General features: G+C 47.4%; 2 protein-coding genes across 18 annotated transcripts in view; one reads left to right on the top strand and one right to left on the bottom strand.

Moving 5' to 3' along the window:
• Positions 1-5,005, bottom strand: part of LMNTD2 (lamin tail domain containing 2) — a 64,560-nt gene extending 59,555 nt beyond the window's left edge. For 3 of the 4 annotated variants that reach the window (XM_039535338.1, XM_039535339.1, XM_039535340.1), the window contains exon 1: positions 4,938-5,005. The gene's annotated coding sequence lies outside the window, so the exon portion shown is untranslated. Of the gene's footprint in view, positions 1-238; positions 265-4,937 lie in introns of those variants that run through there. The other variant, XM_039535337.1, reaches the window with a different exon arrangement.
• The window catches only part of RASSF7 (Ras association domain family member 7), a 133,160-nt gene continuing 118,786 nt past the window's right edge, over positions 3,760-18,133 (top strand). For 9 of the 14 annotated variants that reach the window (XM_039535355.1, XM_039535347.1, XM_039535350.1 and 6 more), the window contains exons 1-2: positions 5,046-5,265; positions 5,528-5,600. The gene's annotated coding sequence lies outside the window, so the exon portion shown is untranslated. Of the gene's footprint in view, positions 3,826-3,887; positions 4,156-5,045; positions 5,266-5,527; positions 5,601-9,308; positions 9,435-18,133 lie in introns of those variants that run through there. The other 5 variants (XM_039535353.1, XM_039535349.1, XM_039535348.1 and 2 more) reach the window with 4 other exon arrangements.

Genomic DNA, 18,133 nt, shown 5'->3' with positions numbered 1-18,133 from the left:
TCCTGGACAATGATCCCACACTTTCACAGGCCTTGGGTGGCAGGCCAATCCTTGCCCACAGACAACCCGCCAACCTGAAGCATATTCTCACCAGTAACTGCACACTGCACCATAGTAACTCTAACTCAGGAACCAATCCATGCAACAAACCTCGATGCCAACTCTGCCCACATATCTACACCAGCGACACCATCACAGGACCTAACCAGATCAGCCACACCATCACTGGCTCATTCACCTGCACATCCACCAATGTAATATACGCCATCATATGCCAGCAATGCCCCTCTGCTATGTACATCAGCCAAACTGGACAGTCCCTATGTAAAAAGATAAATGGATACAAATCAGATATTAGGGATGGCAATATACAAAAACCTGTAGGAGAACACTTCAACCTCCCTGGACACACAATAGCAGATTTAAAGGTAGCCATCCTGCAGCAAAAAAACGTCAGGACCAGACTTCAAAGAGAAACTGCTGAGCTTCAGTTCATCTGCAGATTTGACACCATCAGCTCAGGATTAAACCAAGTCTGAATGGCTAGCCAACTACAAAAGCAGTTTCTCCTCCCTTGGTGTTCACACCTCAACCGCTAGAAGAGGGCCTCATCCTCCCTGATTGAACTAACCTCATTATCTCTAGCCTGATTCCTGCTTGCATATTTATACCTGCCCCTGGAAATTTCCACTACATGCATCCGACGAAGTGGGTATTCACCCATGAAAGCTCATGCTCCAATACGTCTGTTAGTCTATAAGGTGCCACAGGACTCTTTGCTGTTTTTTCAGACTCAGCACATCTCATTTAATTAACGACGGGAAGACTGTCTCTTGTACCTGTGGGAGTAGGGAAGGGTGTATTTCATGATTCTTTGTATTTTCTGACTTTAGTGAAGACACTACTACACCGATGGGAGAGCTTCTCCTGTCAGCAGATTTAGCTACTTTGGGAGGTGGATTATGTCAACAGGAAAAGTTCTCCCGTTGCCATAACCCTCCATGTAGATAGTGCTAAGTTGGTATAACTACATTGCTCAGGGATGTGGATTTTTTACACTCCTAAGCAACATAGTTATGCTGATATAGGTCTATAGTATAGACCTGACCTAAGATCTTGCCTTTGCCATCACAGCCATCAGTGGGCAGCCACTGGTGTAGTTGCACCAGTGTAAGCCCCTAGCGTAGACAGGCAAAGAAGTCAAATGGTATTGCCACCTTTACTTCTTCACTGCTGCTGAAGGCTGCACTGCCTTCAGAGCTGGGCACCTGGAAAGCGATCGCTGCTGGCAAGGAGCCCAGAGGTACTGGGGCTATGAACCACCAAGCCTCAAGGTGCTGGGCTTCAGCCCCGGTTAGCCCCGGCACAAATTAAGCACTGCTTACTGGATCATAAGTTCTTTCGATAGCATCAGTTACAATTGAGCTACAAAGCCACCCATTTTTTCATTAGTGATGGAAACAGAGCCAAAGAATGAATGTGAGTGGGAGTAAATGTTGCAAAGTTGACAGTAAAAACTGAGCTTTTAACCCAAACTGGACAGTGGATTTTCTTTTTATTATGCCACTTCATTTAAACACAAAACCATTGTGTTTAATATGCCAAACCACTGTATCCTTCTTTAAGGTCATCATTGTGAGGTACAACTTTGAATCAAAGTACAGTAACTTCAATGCAGCCTAGCCTCCTGGCAGTGTTGCACAATGTGACAAAATTGAAAATCTGATGTCTTCGGATCATATTCAAATGTCATTCTCACAACTGCTGCAGCTGTACAGGAAAAAGCAACAGCTGCTTCTCTTCAGATAATGTTGGTACTAGGTAAAATAAAAAGCCTTTCCTGGATGCTGAGCTTGTGAAGGAGTGCACATGGGAAATGCTGGAGGACCTTTTTACCAGAGAAAAAAACAAAGATGACATTGTGAACCGTGTGAAGCAAGTTCCCCTGTCTGATTCCATGGCAGTGCGAAGACGAGGTAATACATGAGGATTGTTTGTCAGCACTGCTTTCCAATTTATATAACGCCAAATACCTGTCTCTTGTAGTGGACAAATCAAATGATTTAAATAACACTTCCCAGCTATCGCTGTTTGTTAGCGTTTATGATGGTGAAATTTTCAAGGAAGAATTTTTGTGCTTAATACCATTAGAAACCTACACCATAGGAGAGATCATTTTTGAAAAGGTAAAAGGCTTGCTTGTTACAGACAGAGGTCCCTCCATGACAGGGAAAGAGAAAGGCTTTGCTTCATGTTTGGCAGCGATACACCCTTCATTAAATACACTTCACTGCATCATTCACCAGACTGTCCTGTGCAATAAGTTGTTTGGGGTCTTGAAAAAAACAATAGGTATTGTGATGAGATTAGTGAACTACATACACTCAGCTTGCAGCATTGTCTTTTTAAAGCTCTTTTTCAAGATGTTTCAGCGGAATGCAGTGACCTGTTGCAGCACAAGGACGGCTGGTAAAATAGGGGGCATGTGTTAGAGAGGTTTTGTGCGCTTCAAAAAGAAATAATAGAATTTCTTTCAGACCACAAGACCAACAAGGCTTGTGAGTTCCTGGAATTTATGAATGATGTCCCCCGCTATGTCATAGGTAGCTTTTCTATGCGATATTACTGGTCACTTGAATTCCCTCGACTTGCAGCTCCAAGGCCGTGCAAGCAGTGCTGAGGATCTGTTTGAAAAAGTTTGTGCCTTTCAGAGGAATCTTGAAATCTTTCAGACAGACTTAACAGGAAAGATGTTGCACTTTCCCACATTGTGTTGTTGATACAGATAAAACTTCAGTGAAAATGATGCAAGAATTCCTAAACAATTTGATCAAAAATTTTAAAATGCGATTTGAGAATTTTAAAATTCCAAAGGATTTGCTTTGATTTGTTCATGATCTGTTTGTTGTCTCTTCTGCCGATGGACCTTGCCGTTCTGAAGCAAAGAACAGTCTTGACTCAATTGATGAAGGTGCCTTTCAGTTAGAAATTGTAAGGCCCCAGAGCTCAGATACCTTGAAGGCAAAATTCAGAGAAGTGGGACTTTGTGATTTCTGGACTCAGTACGCTGACCAATTTCAGAATAGCCAGAATCTAGCCATCTATGCTGTAATGGGGTTTGGATCAACGTAGCTCTGCAAATCTGGGTTTTCCATGAACATTATAAAACACCAACATCGCAATTGCCTGACAGATGAGCATCTTCACCAGTGCATGTGCCTTGCCCTGACCGCCTGTAAACCACTCTTCACAAAGCTTGCCAGAGATCATCAATGTCACCTCTCCCATTAGAGATCTCCACAAACACAGGTAATATTGTTGATTTATAGACTTTGTTAAAAAATAGAAACACTAATATTTATGTTCTAATCAAGGTCTTTATTTATTGGTAACTGAAGTTTTTTTTTATAATTATTTTGTCAGCCTTCTGTGCAAATGGCCCATCTCTTGTCATAACATTCTCAAATTGGCCCGTGGTTAGATCTAATTGAGTATAGCTGTGCTAGATTGTAGTGGTCCCTTCTGACCTTATAATCTATAGATCTAGAGCAGCATTACCATAATAGAAGCAATAGAGTCTAGAGATAATAATAAGGGGGAAAAGATCTTGGTAGGTATATGGATGGCTTGCAGGTTACTTTAGCTTGTTGCTTGGCAGAGGTTTGGCTTAGAACTGCTCTTGATTGGTTCACATGTCACAGACAGATCTCTGTGAAGTCACTGATTTCTCCCCTGTTGAGCAGCTTCCCTGCCACAGTCTCTCCTCGGAGCTCTGCGTGGAGGCCTTCTTCTCCACCTGTCTGCTCCACAATGATCTGTTGAAAGGTTTTTCCACATTTATTGTGCTTCTTGAGGTTTTACAAGCATGATTATGGGAGGCATAGGAGTGGGAGACAGGAGACTGGTTTCCTAATTCCATCTGTGCTGAGACTTGCTGTGTGGTCTTGGAGAAATCATTGACAGCTACGTTTTTAAGCTCAGCCACTGATTTTGGGGTGCCTTAATTTCTGGGTGTCCATCTCAAAACACTCTGGGCCCAAGTTACAGAGCTGCTCTGTACCCACAAGTCCTGTTGGTGGCAGCTGGAGTTGTGCGTTCTCAACACTTGGCAAAACTGGGATGAAAGTTTCTCAAGTTGGACATCCAAAAACAGAGGTATTTGAAATCAGTGGCCTTAATCTCTGTGCCTCAATTTCCCCATTTGCAAAATAGGGATAAGTATGCTTAGTCACCTCTGTGAACAGGGGCGGCTCTAGGCATTTTGCCGCCCCAAGCACAGCAGAAGGCTGTCTTCGGCGGCATGCCTGCGGAGGGTCCGCTGGTCCCGCGGCTTCGGAATGCCTGCGGGAGGTCTGCCGAAGCCACGGGACCAGTGGACCCTCCGCAGGCAAGCCACTGAAGGCAGCCTGCCTGCCGCACTCGCGGCGACTGGCAGAGCGCTCCCAGTGGCTTGCCGCCCCAAGCACGTGCTTGGCATGCTGGTGCCTGGAGCCGCCCCTGTCTGTGAAGTGCTTGGAGATCCTTGGATGGAAGGCACTATGTAAGTGCTAAGTATTAACATAGTCATTACTAATGCAGACTCCCTTAGGGAAACAGGTTATAGAATGTAACGCGGTTGTATGGAGATGTAATGGGGTTCTGTAGCAATTACTGTATTCCAAAATAAACTATAGCAGTGAAGAGAAAATGGTAACTTTTCTGTAGGCGTTATTTTTTTTTACATTATCCTATAGCAGGGATACAATTACATGCCACTGGATGGCCCAAAAGTCTATAGAAAGATTAGTAATTTGATTAAATTCTGTATGACTTTTTTTCCCTAAGGGCTGCATCTGAATACAGCTTAAATAGCTCAGGCTGGATTGTAAATGTTCCCATTACAAGTAGATGGAACTGCGCAGGTGCCTGCCCCACACACTTATGTCCCTGTAACTCACCAGCTGCCAGCTCCTGCTCCTCTGAGGGCTTTGTGATCATAATCATACTGGCTGCATGTCTCTGTCCCTGGGGCCTACTTAGGTCTCTGTTGATGTCACCATAGTAACAGTGCTAAAGGGAGGGGCAGACCACTGAAACCTGTTGCTGAGAGGCAGAGTAGCAGGAAAGAGCCATGTTTGGAGAGCATAAAGCAAAGTCAGTCTAGGTCAGATGGGGCAGACGTGGGTGATCCGCATTCACTGTGTGTTGGAGAGAGATCAGTGGAGGAACTAGTCATGGGAGTAGCAGGGTGACTGGACTGGACACAGGTTTCTCTGTCAGATGAAGGTAATGGGATGGATTAACTAGTGGCTGCTGTTATGCCAGCTTTGTAGCAGCATATGCCAAGGGAGCTGGCATCCATGTCCGTAATATCTGGAGTTGCAGCTATCTCATAGTACACTGCAGTGGGACATGGTGACATGGCTGCATTGGCTCCTGATATCACAAGCTAATCATGATGATGGCTAAACAAACCTGGGGAAGGAAAGAACTTCATAGGCCTCGGAATAACATCATAAACAGAAAAAAATCTCTCTCTATCTTCCAGAAAAATCTGGCAGGCCCTGGAACTGGCAGACTCGGATAAACTGGCAGGAGAAAAGGGATGCAGGAGGAAGACTGTAAGTACTGAATGCTGCTTGCAGAGTGTTACACTTGTATTGCTGGTTCTCTCTTATTTTTTATCTTATGCTGATCATCTCATAACAGAGAGCTCCTATCCTGGGTCACTTCCTCTCCCAACCCCCTGTACCTTCCACAGGGCAGCCTGTCTATTCTGGTAGACTGACCATAGTGAGAGAACTACTGGACCTTTGAAAATGTTGGCTCTAGTGTCCATCTTCAGGTAAAGGAGCAGATTTACCCAGGACTGGACAAAATCCAGGAGGCATTTATTTTCTGGGAGTCAGAATTCACGTCTGTCTCACCCAGGTAACACTCTGGGAATGAGACTTTGCAAGGTCTTTTCACTTAAAAATACAGAGGGAGGTGGGTGATGCTTCCTAATTCATGGTTGGTTACGACAGCGACTGGGGCGCGTGCCTCTGAGATCAATGGCTTCAAAGCCAGACAAACAATTTCAATTTTCTGGATGGATCTTAAGTGCTCAGGCTTCAGTTTATTTTCATTTATTATAGGACAGTGGTACCCAAAACCTTTTATTTTTTGCAGATCTCCTCCTTTGTTTAGTTGAAGCCCTCTGTATGTTATTAATAGACATGGGCGATCATTGGCATGGGCACAAACCAAAAACTCCGATCCAAACATCTCTTCCAAACTTTGAAGGATTCCTTTCCAAGGTTGGAAAGGCTGTCTTAGGGCTTGTCTACACAGGGACATTTACAGGCATTATGAATCCAGTATAATTATACAGTGGCCTCTTTCCACCACTCTGGCAGTATAAAGGGGTATTAGTGTAACTGGAGAATCAGCCTCTAAGTAACTTGCCTAAAGTCCTAATCCAGTGATACACCCTTCCAGAAGTTTGGGTCCATGCAAATTATAATGTCAACATAGAAGCAGATTGGCTATATCACTAGTCAGAGATGCAGAGGGTAGGCTGTGCTAGTCCATAAGAGAGACTAGTCAGCTTTGAAGGGGAGGAAAATCATGGCTTGGCTTTTTCCTCTTGCATCCTTCATCCAAGGGAACTGGGCTGGGTTCCCAGGCCAGACCCAGGTGTTAGCTGGGTCTGGAAAGCAAATGCATCAGGCTGATAAATCAGCAGAGCCATTATAAATTAGAATCAATTTGGCAGACTGGGGGAGTTATGTCCAACTCTAAAAATGAGGAGGAAAAGACAGTTCATCTCCGACAGAGGAGAAGAGGCTGGAAAGAAAGGAGAATTCCTTTTGTTAAATGTGGTCTCTGCAAGCCCTTGGTTATACCCCCTGCTGGCTCTCAGAACTGAAAGGCAGAGAAAAGGGCTTGTTGACCTAATGTTAACCTTCAACTGTCAGCCATTCAGCTTGCTGATCCTCACACCCCTCTCCTTAATCCCAAAGGGAGACGGTACAAAGCCTACCCAGGGACTGTGCCATCTAATTAACATTAGGCTTGAGCAAGATTTTGTCCTTCTTTGTGTTTGCAGAAACTGAAATTTAAATGGCGCTTTCGCTTGCTCGTGTTATAGTCTGGGCTTCCACTGGCCTTCATTATGTCCTGGCCAGTATATCTAATTCATAGCCAATAACATATACAAAATGTAATGCTACTGAGCTGTAAATCTGTAAGATTATTTAGTAGCAAAATAAAAGTCAAGTGTTGGTCATGGTGGGGGAGGGAAGTGGAAGGGTGGGTAGATCTTATAGGAATGAAAGCTGGAAAAGACCTTTGAGGCTGTATGTTCCATGGTGCACCAGTTCCCCATGGTGATGTAGATGAGAGATGGACTGATAGGGCCTGATTTCCAGAGGTCCTGGACAGCTGCAATTCCCACTGACTTCAGTTGGAGTTACGGATCCTGAGCAGCTTCACAAATGAGGCCAAAGTACCTGACTGGCCATTGGTGGTCTCATTAAAGGCTGGGAAGGAAAGTAGTCAAAGTTCCCCCAAGCTCATTGGGTTGATGCAGGTTAAGGCATGTTAGTTTCATAGCCAACTGTACACAGAGGCCTGATATGGCCAGCATCACATTTGACTGCCTTTGACTGCCCTAACTTGATGGAGCAAGTACCCATTTTGCAGCTGGGTGAAGAGAAGGTGGCCTTTCACCATGAGATTGACTCCAACCCATGCCCTTCAGGATGGTAGCTGAGTGCTTTAATCACTCAGCCAGTGGAAATGAAGTGGGAGGAGAGGGAGACAAGGGAAGACGCTGGCCTCTCTATAGCTCTTTGGTGTCCAGGAAGCAAGTTCTGCTCTCATTTATGCTGGGTACAGGTACACCTTAGTGACATGGAAATAGCTGAGGGTGAATTTGGCCCTAGGAATGGAGTGCTCTTATAAGTCACTTTACGGTGGAGTTAAAGCTGCGGCCACATAACTCCGCCTTGTGATTGCTGTACCCTTCCCCACTAGAGCTAATGAGTACTGCCTTTAATTCTTGGCATGGAGACTGGATGCCCCAGGAGCTTAGTAAAGAGTTATAGACTATTTACCTCTCAGTTAGAGATTCAAGAACTTGTAGTGACCAAAAGTTGTTCCCATCTGATGACCATTGAATGGCATGAAAGGAGCTTGACGTTGTCGGTTTGGTTCCCAGTGGACAAGTGTCCACCTTCCCCATAGGAGCATTATGTGGCCTCCTTGTGGGTAAACACAGAAGAAGAGGACTGAATGAGCATGAAGACTGAACTCTCCTCTGGACCGTAGAAGTGGTCCCTGTCTTCCAGGTGTGGTGGGACAGTATGAGGAGAATCTTATTCTGCAGTTTCCCATGCCATTCTGGCTCTGAGGATGAACCCAGGTGCACTGTATCATAATATCTAGTTAAGGAGGCTGTTACGCTCCCTTGACCCACACTAACAGTTTAGTGATGCCAGGATCGTGTGCCTGGATCATTGTGATCCCAGCTTCATGCAGGGTCAAAAACACTAGAATGTGGATTTCTAACACTCTCACCTCAGAACAATCATCACATGGAGAAATGGGCCTGCACCAGAAACCCATGTCTAGACACTCCCTCCTCGGCTGCAGAACTTTGGGGAAGTTCTGTTCCAGGTCTCTCTAATGGGTCTGAATGAAAACCTGTAATCTGTTTGGATTCAGACCCGCATTTTGCCTCTCTTGCCCATCTTTACGTTTTCGATTAGCTACATGCAACTAACTATCTTTTGATGCCATGGGGAAGGGTTGTATTTGGAGCACTGATGACTGTGGTCAGTCGATCAGATTACCTGCCTCGTAGCCTTCCCCTCTGCCCAGCCTCTCCTGTTTCACAGCCTCTAGCTGTGCCAGCTTTCCTGATCCTGTTTGCTTAAGTAATCAGCACTGCATACCATGGGTAATCGGCTTATTTTTTTTCTCTTCATAATTTGTATACAGTTCTCCCTTTCTCTTCTAAAGAGATAATGATGTAGTCTGTTTCTGTGAGCTGTCTGGGTATTTTGCCATGTCCTGACTGCAATAACACTTTTCCTATCATAAATCCATTTTGTTTTTCTCTATAGACATTCCACTGCAAACACTAGAGAATTGACTCTAGAGCCCAATCATGCCTTGACTGGGAGTTGAGGGGAATAGACTAGATGACATAACAGGTTCTTTCCTCTTCAGTTTTTATTTTGCCATGGGTGGCTATTTAAAAGATATTTAAAACATAATGACACATTCTTTCCTGGTTTATTCCTTTTTACTTTACTAGACGGGGGGACCCACGCTGGAAAGTTTGGATCTAGTTTCAAACTTCCCTGAAGTTTGGAGCTATTTGGGCTACTAAAGAGCTAGGGGCCAGCTGCGACATTTGGATTTTGAACCTTGCCAAAGCTGACATTTTAGTTTGAACTTCTCTCCAGGTAAAACTTCTCTTTTATTTCTTTTTCATTCAAATCTTGGCATCTTCCTCTTGCCCAGCTGTAAATCTGCTCTTACCTCTACACTCTAATCCTTTCCTTGGCTGCTAACGCTATCGTCCTCCTTGTTTCATGGCCTGGCTTCCTACTATAGATCTCCTTATTGGATTTTTACCATCCAATCTATTTAGTCTCCTCTGTGTGCTCAATATAGCCCTTTAGCCCTTCAACACCCTTTCATCTCTGCCTCCCAACCTAGGTACCCCCCTGTGCCCTCCTCATCACATGAATACAGCTCCCATTTGCATTTCTCCAAACAGTGTCTTTCATATTCCCTCCCTTCTCTCCAAATAATCATGCTTAGGTTTGATCTTGTTTTGTCTGGCTCCTTTTTGTAAGTTGCCCAGAGAAGGCTTCTGAACCTGTATCACCATCTCTAATCTCATTCTCTTTGTACACGGTGGGTGGTTTATTGTAATCTCTTTTTCTATTTCTGGGTTGTGCAGCATCACAAAGATCAAATTGGTTAAAAAAAAACCCACATCATTTTTCAAGAGGACATTGCCCAGAGATTTTAGTTCTCTGCAAGAGCCAAAAGGGTCGCAATGCTCCTGGAGAGATTTTGGGAATAGGTTAAGAAAGCTGAGACTCTTTATTTCCCTGTAGAGGACTTGGAGTGATCTGATTTCTTACAGGAACCCTAAGAATTCCTCAGCCTCTCTCTGTTTTTCCACTCTTGTATGCCCCATCTTGCAGCCACTCCGAGCTTATGAGTACTAGCCAGAAATCCCTTCTGCACCAAGCAATGTGATCTGGAAGAAGGGTCAGGTTTGTCCCAAGATTTCCAGTGGTGCCTACTGATTTTTGGGTGTCCAGTGTGAGGCACCTTAAAGAGGTCTGATTTTCAGAGGACAAATGTTATGCAGTTTCTGAAAACTGGGCCCCTTTTAGGTATCTCAAGGTGAGCACCCAAAAACGGAGGCACCCAGAATCACTAGTCACTTTTGAAAATCTTGGCTTTGAGCAATTAAAGGCTGTCCATCTCTTTTGTCCTGTGTTGGGATCCATGCCCCAGGCTGGGTGAGAGAGCAAACGATCAAGACCAGAAACCAATCCCCAGTTTCCTGGGGTACATTATGGATTAAGTGCTAGACATCCAGGTCATCCTTAAAAGTCTGGAATTGAACCTTTACGCCAAGAAAAAAATAAATTATTTTAGTCAAATGGAAAACTATAGAGAGGTCTGGGTTCCAATCTTGGCCCTGCATTCAGGCAAGTCTCACTGTACCTTAGTTCCCGATCTGTAAAATAATAATATGTATGATAATAATATCCAGCTCTTATATAGCACTTGTCATTCATAGATCTAAAAATGTTTTACAAACGAGGCCAGTAGCTTTAGCCTGATTTTACAGATAGGAAAACGGAGGCACAGAGCAGGGATGGGACTTACCCAAGGACTCTCAGTAGGCCGGTGGCCAAGCTGAGACTAGAGCCCAGCTCCCTGGAGTCCTGGCAGGGACTGACTCTTACTGTGTGTATGGATAGCACCTGGTGGAATGGGGTTCTGAGCTCAGTTGGGGCCTCATGGAACTGCTGTAATGTGCCGTATCTCTTCTCTGAATAAAGCAAGGATTATTTCAGTACGCAGGGCTGTCCCTTCAGCACCACCTCAGGGCTAAATGTACAGTGATAAATGATGGACCAGATCCTCCGTTGGTGTAAATCAGTGTAGCTCCGTGGAAATCAGTGGAGCTAGGCTGACTTACGCCAGCTGAGGATATGGCCTAAGTTGTCTGTACTCCGTGTGCTGCACAATCGGCAGTGATGTGGCACCAGTGGTATCTGTCTTGCCGCCCCCAGGCCCAGAGTGCCTGTTAATGGAATACAGTCTCACTTGGAAGGAATGTGGAAATCCAGCCACTGGATGAATGTCCATTGGTTCCTGGTGCTCTAATCACCCAGCCTGCCTTACAATAGAGGGATAAAGCAGCTGAGAGAAACACTTCATATCATTTTGTTTCACAGCCCACACACTGACGCAGCACCATTATTTTTAGACAATCTGGCTCTTTGTTGTGGCATGTCTTTATTCGGACACCGTGGAATGATAAGCATGCTTTATTCTGTGTGTTGGCCAAGGCAGCATGTTTATATTCAGAGGGGTGCTGGTAGTAACAGTGTAAATTGGAACACGAGCCCTTGTCTCACTGAACAGCCAGAGTGAGTCTGAAACACGGGGAGAAAGAGTCAGACATGCCAATGTTCAAATCCAGAAACACATGATCCATTGCTTACTATGCCTGGCTTTTCATCTTTCTGCTCCATTGCATCCTGCAACCAGCCAGCCACTCCCTAGGCCTTGATTAGCCCATATCCTCCTCCTTTTTGTGCCTTTCCAGCTACTTTGTGATCTCAAAGCCTTTGTCTCTGCAGCACTGATATGTGTTGCTATGGCTAAGGCTGTGATTCACAGCAGTGTTTGCATCTTACCTGAAACTGGAGATATAGATGTGTGTGTTTGCACTGAGCACTTTCCCACTGTTCAGTTTTATTTACACTGGGGGAAAAAAATCCCTGGGAAAGAGACCCTACTACAGAGGCAGGTGGTGGTGGCGGGGAGAGAGCTATTATGGAAGGCCTAGTCTGGAGAGGAGAGTGATGAGCAAAAAAAAATATATGGCGGAAGGGTCAGTTTGAGTGTGGGTGGCTGGTTGGTGGTATGTGTGTGAGAGAGCTGCTTTTGATTTAACTGGGACAGGCACATGTTCAAACCCAGACTGGCTTCATGGGAGGGGGAAGGATGTGTATAGAGTGTCTGTATAAGTGGGAGTCATGTGTTCTGACCCGCACATCATCCCTCCATAGATCACATTTAGCAATGACTGCAAAACCTTTCTCTCAGGCCTACACTTTCCTGGGAGTCCGTTTGCATATGGTGTAAATGTGGATTGTAGGGAGCTTCTTTTTGGTCATGACTTGCCACAGAGGAAACTGGAGGAGATAAGTATTACCAAGAATGGCTGGGGAGGATGGGAAGAGGAATTCTTCTCAGACACCTTAGGTCCTTTCAATATTAATATTGAGTTCCATTTAATGGAAGCGGCACATCTCAAGGTTGCTGATGGCCTGGACCCCAATTATTTTCCAAAAACAAGCCAGTCAGTCAGTGTCGTAGCCAGGTTTTAAGTGTAGAGGGAGCAAACATAAAAAAGGCACCCTCCCTTGGCTCCTCCTCTGGCCACGCCCCCCTTGGCGCCTCCTCTGGCCATGCCCCCTGACTCCTCCCGTTCCCCCCACCAGATTAACCCCGGGGCCGGCTCAGGACTCCTGCGAGCTTCCCGGGGGTGCGGATACCCCACTGTCCCTGGGAGAGTCTCTCCTACCCAGCGCACTCTGCAGGTGTCCCCCGCCGGGCTGTGCTGCCCGGCCCCACCCGCGGGGTCCCGTCTCCCCTACCCCAAGCTCCAGGCTCCTGCGCTGCACCAGGGCCCCCCGTCCAGACAGCACGGCCTGCGCCCCTGCCCTGCAGGCCCGGCCCTGGGGAGCCCTTTGCCTGGACCCCCCAGTGCAAGGCACTGGACCCCCGCCGCTCACCTTCCATCCTGTGCCGCTGCCTGTCCCCAGCCTACTCCCGGTGCTCGGTGCGCTCCACGTGGGGCTCGCCAGCCAGGCGTCCTTAAAGGCGCAGGGGCCCTTTCGCCTCCCCCTGCCTGCTGCATTAGCGGGGAGCGGGGAGTGCTTGGCCACCGAGCCCTGAGAGCCGCCGCTGCAGAAGGTGGCTGCGGTGATGTTGGGGCCGCGCTGAGCGTGGGGCGCAATGACCGAGGAGCCGGCTCCCTCGCTCCTCCAGTTGCACCTGCCACCCCCATGGATCCTCCGGCCATGCTGCTGCCAGTGCCGGCCCAGCAGGAGCCGCTTTATGAAAACGTGCTGAGGGGAAGCGGCTGCTTCCCCTGAACCCCGCTAGCTACACTACTGCAGTCAGTTACAGTCCCACCTAGGTTGTTTTACTGCGTGGGTGCCCCCTTTGTTGCCATGATGACAGCCATATCCTTTGGTACTAAGTAGGTGGTTCCCAGTGCTCACACCCCAGTGTGGCAGGTCAGATTCACGCTCCAGGAAGTACAGGGTGCATCGCCAGCTGACAATGGACTGGTTTTCTTAATTCTGTTTTTCTCTCACCAGCAACTTATTTCCACTCCTAGCTTCTCCCTTCCCATTGTCCTGTCAGCCTGGATAGGACAGGGCAGAGAGGGCCACAGAGAGGACCTTTTGCCTCACCCAGAGCTGCAAGTACTTTTACAAATGACCCTCTTTTATAGTATGGATCGATCTAATTTACGCAACTTCAGCTATGTGAATAATGTAGCTGAAGTCGACATACTTAGATCGACTTACCGTGGTGTCTTCACCACAGTGAGTCAACTGCTGCTGCTCCCCCGTCAACTCCGCCTGCACCTCTCGCGGCGGTGGAGTACAGGAGTACAGGAGTCGATGTGAGAGCGCTTGGGGGGTCGATTTATCGTGTCTAGTCTAGACACAATAAATCGATCCTCACTGGATCGATCGCTGCCCACCAATCCGGTGGGTCGTGAAGACATACCCTTGTCTCTGTGAGTTTGTCCCTTTATCTGCTCCCACATAGTTAGTTCTGTTGTTCAGAAAAACAACCTCGGTGCTAGCCTCATAGTGTATCAGTTTGGGATCTGATGATTCTATCATTGTTTGTAATAAGTTGGCTCAGAATAATGGATCTTTTATGAAAGGCTGATGAAGCTCTTGGGTTGTGTGGATAATATTATTAAAGAAGTTTGCATTGATGGAATAATTCTGAATTACTTCACATAAACATGCATTCAATTAAGAATTAAATCAATACTTCCTGGGCCCTCTTCCAGATCCGGAGGTGGAGAAGGCACTCTACTTAAGGTTGGGTTTTATTTCTGTCAGCCTGTCTCTATCTCTAAGGGCTTGTGTATACTACCACTTTTGTCGGTATAACTTATGTCGCTCAGGACTGTGAAAAAAACACCTGAGCGACATAAATTACACTGACAGAAGCGCCAGTGTGGACAGCGTTACATCAGCAGGAGTTTCCCACCACTTAGGGAGGTGGTTTTATTATGTCGACAGGAGAGCTCACATCTATTACGTCTCCCTTTGGCATAGCGTGGCTACATGAGTGATCTTACAGCAGCACAGCTGTGCCGCTGTAAGCTCACTAGTGTAGACAAGCCCTACTAGTGGTTTCATATCACATTTCCGGGGGCTCCCAGGGGGGTTGGCCCCTTAAAGAAAATCACATTGTGATGCTGCATATTGATGTTGTATCTTCACATCACAGCACTGAGTCAGTGCATGAAAGCATTGTGAAGCTGCACCATCATGTTGATGGGAGATTAGCACACCATACTAATAATTGGCTTTCCTGTGCCAGTCCCAAGGAGCTATGGAGCAGGAGCAGCAATGCTAGTCATGAAACAAACCAGCAGAGCATGGAAAAACATTACTTACTTTCAGACATGGATTATTAAATGGGTTAATTCCCCCCCCCCCCCCCCATTAAACCTGTCTAATGTTTCATTATTATCCTTTGGCCTTTTGTATAGTAATATTGTAATTGTTGGGAAGGAGGAGGTGTCCTCTAGGGTCCCCGTCCATTTGATCTATCTAATCCCCTGCTATAAGGTGTGTCTTGTCTGACTGCCCCATCCTTCTGGCTGAATGGAACGCCTTCTGGAGCACATCAGCTCCACCCCTGACTCATCCACAGGAAGCTGCTCCAGAGCCAAGCCAGACACTCACTCCCCATTGTCAAATATGTCACATTAGCCACATCCCTGGAACCTGCTGCACTGACAGCTTGGAACTGAGCTCAAGATGCTGCTCTAGAGACCCCCTTGGTGACAGTGTAACCCGTAAGGAGCATGTGGATATTTGTCTCCCTCTAGGGGCTGCTCCAACATAAGAGGTTTATGAGTCTGCGACTGTTACTTCTGGTTTAAAGAGGTTTATGAGTCATGCTACTATTGCTTTAGCTGAAACAGTAAAGGCTCATGATTTAGCGCTGAAGGTGCCGATTCCAACCCTGCTGTGGGCCCAAGCAGTGTCAGTTAAACCGGTGTGGTGGAACCGTGGCTTAGCGCGTACAGGTACTTGTAGCGGGGTGGTCACCCACTCCTGCCCTTGGAGAGGGCTATGGTAGGGGACACCTGGGCTAATTGGGGAAGTAGCCACGGCTGGGCCACGCCCCAATCAGGCCGCAGCTGGCCCTATAAAAAGGCTGTGAGTCAGGAGCTCAAGAGACTCTCTCTCTAGCCTTTGAGAGAGAGCGGGGCCTGGCTGCTGGGGAGGTACCTGGAGTGGAGCAGGGCTGGGGGAAGGCCAAGGAAGCTGGGGAGCTCTGGCCTGGAACCCCCCAAGCTGCGGCCTAGTGGAAGGCCAAATACATACTGGGGTTGCAGGGGGCAGCCCAAGGGCAGAGGAAGGCAGCAGGCCCAAACCCACCTCGCCTCAGTCATAGGCTACTGCCAGTCACCAACTAGCCCCTGTCAGCGGCGACTCCAGGCACCAGCGCGCCAAGCGCGTGCCTGGGGTGGCAAGCCGCGGGGTGCGCCTGCCGGTCTCTGTGAGGGCAGCAGTCAGGCTGCCTTTGGCGGCTTGCCTGCAGGAGGTCCGCCGGTCCCGCAGATTTGGCGGCAATTTGGCAGCGGGTATGCTGAAGCTGCGGGGCCAGCGGACCTCCCGCAGGCAAGCCGCCGAAGGCTGCCTGCCTGCTGTGCTTGGGGCGGCAAAAAAGCTAGAGCTGCCCCTGGCCCCTGCTCCCTGGGGCAGACTGCAGTATAAGCCACTCATCACTGGCAAGGAGGGTTTGGGCCTGCTGCCTTCCTCTGCCCTTGGGCTGCCCTCTGCAACCCTAGTACCTATTAGGCCTTCCACTAGGCCGCAGCATGGGGGGTTTCCAGGCCGGAGTTGCGGTCTAATAACCAACACTCCTCACTGATGGCCAGTGGTGATTTATCTTTCATCATTCATGCCTAATGATGCAATTCATTGTGGTGTCGTGTTACTACACAATAATGCTCAGCCTGCTGCATCTCTGACTGCTTAGCCATTTTATGTAAGCATATAATTATAACCTGGGAGGTGGTGTTTATATAGCTATATTTATAATAGCATTAATAACACTGCTCCTGTTCTTTAATGTCTGACTGGCTTCACTCTGATAGAAAGGCAGTTCCCTTGTTTCTTTCTCAGCTGCCCATAGGAAGTTCCTCAGACATGCCATTGTTTTATCACTCTGGTCTGCTATCATCCCACCTGTGGGGTTATTAATGGGGCTGCTGGCATTATTACCATTCTCCTTTAGTGCGACAGTGGTTGTATTCCTGTGACAGGTTGACTGGCCCCTTTAAGAAGGAGCAGGGTCCAGTACACCTGTGACTACTAGTCAGCTGCCTCCCAGTTGGGCTCAAGAGAAAGCCCCTGGGCCATTTAAATTGGAGACTGGGTGAGTCAGAGCCTGAGAGAAGTAGGGCAGGTGAGCTGCCTGAGAGGAGAGACAGAAGGCGCAGCAGAGAGAGTTGTCAGAGGGAAAGGGCTGCAGGAGACCTGAAGGAGGACAGTAAACTTGAGCTGCAGGTGATGAGCTCAGAGGAAGATGGTTGTTAAGCACTGGCCAGAGCAGAGTGAGCTGAGGAGCCCTTGATGCATTACAGGAGAGTTTGGGCAGTGACCCCTAGGAAAAAGGGAAAGATCCAGCTCCTCAGGGTTGCTGTGCCAGGAAGCAAGAGGGTTGGTGTGGGATAATGGGCCCTGCTGAGCAGGTATAGGGCTTTCAGGTAGGGATACGTGGAGGAGTGGAACGTGGTAGGAAGGAGGAAGCCCTCTGGGTGAAGGGCTGTAGGAAGACTGGCCACTCTCAGGCAGCGAGGTCTGGAAATTGGGGTCCTGGATCAGGGGCAAAAGGAACGGGAGAGGGAGAGTGCTGCTGTTGACTCTCACGTAGGTGACTTGGAGGTGAGGTCCCTGGAGATGGGAATGGAAAAAGCCTCTCTCGCTCTCTGTATGTTTACTGTGGGAATTAGAGAGTAGTTTTATTACAAGGCTTTTGGGGAACTAGTGCAGTGGTGTATATAAACACACTACGCCTAGAGGAGGGCTTTGTATTGGTCAGCTAGAGAATGTTCTTTTCATGGGTGGACAAACAAGGGACACGAAGGCTGGGCCTGACATTGCAGGATGCTCGTTGCCGTACCACAGCTCCACACCCACTCAAGTTAAACAGCGTGATTAAAAAGAACGGGAGCATGAATTCTTACCACAGTAACAAATCCATCCCTGTTGGTTTCAGTAGACCCTAAGGCCCATAGTTATGCTATGGGAAAAATTTGGCCCTTGTTTTTATGAATGGGATTATCTGGCAATGATCAGACTATAAGGATTGTGTTACCTGTGTACCAGTGGCTACTGCCATAGTCATGTTTGGGACAGACAACAAAACATCTTATAAAATATCTAGGGTGGATACTCAGGACTGACTGACTGGGAGCCACAAAGGAGGTGGTAGGCCATGCTTACACCCACCTAATCCTCAAGCTGTTGAGCCTAAAGTTACTTCTGAGGCACAACTTAGAGTGGTCTCAGTGATGTGCTATGTTACATCTGACTGCCTGTGGTCCCAAGGGGCAGTTCTGAAA

The sequence above is a fragment of the Mauremys reevesii genome, linkage group 4 (genome assembly GCF_016161935.1).
Source record: "Mauremys reevesii isolate NIE-2019 linkage group 4, ASM1616193v1, whole genome shotgun sequence".
In the NCBI taxonomy this organism is placed as follows: domain Eukaryota; kingdom Metazoa; phylum Chordata; order Testudines; family Geoemydidae; genus Mauremys; species Mauremys reevesii.
Note: the sequence above shows the minus strand (reverse complement) of the source record. Positions and strands in the feature narration are given on the sequence as shown.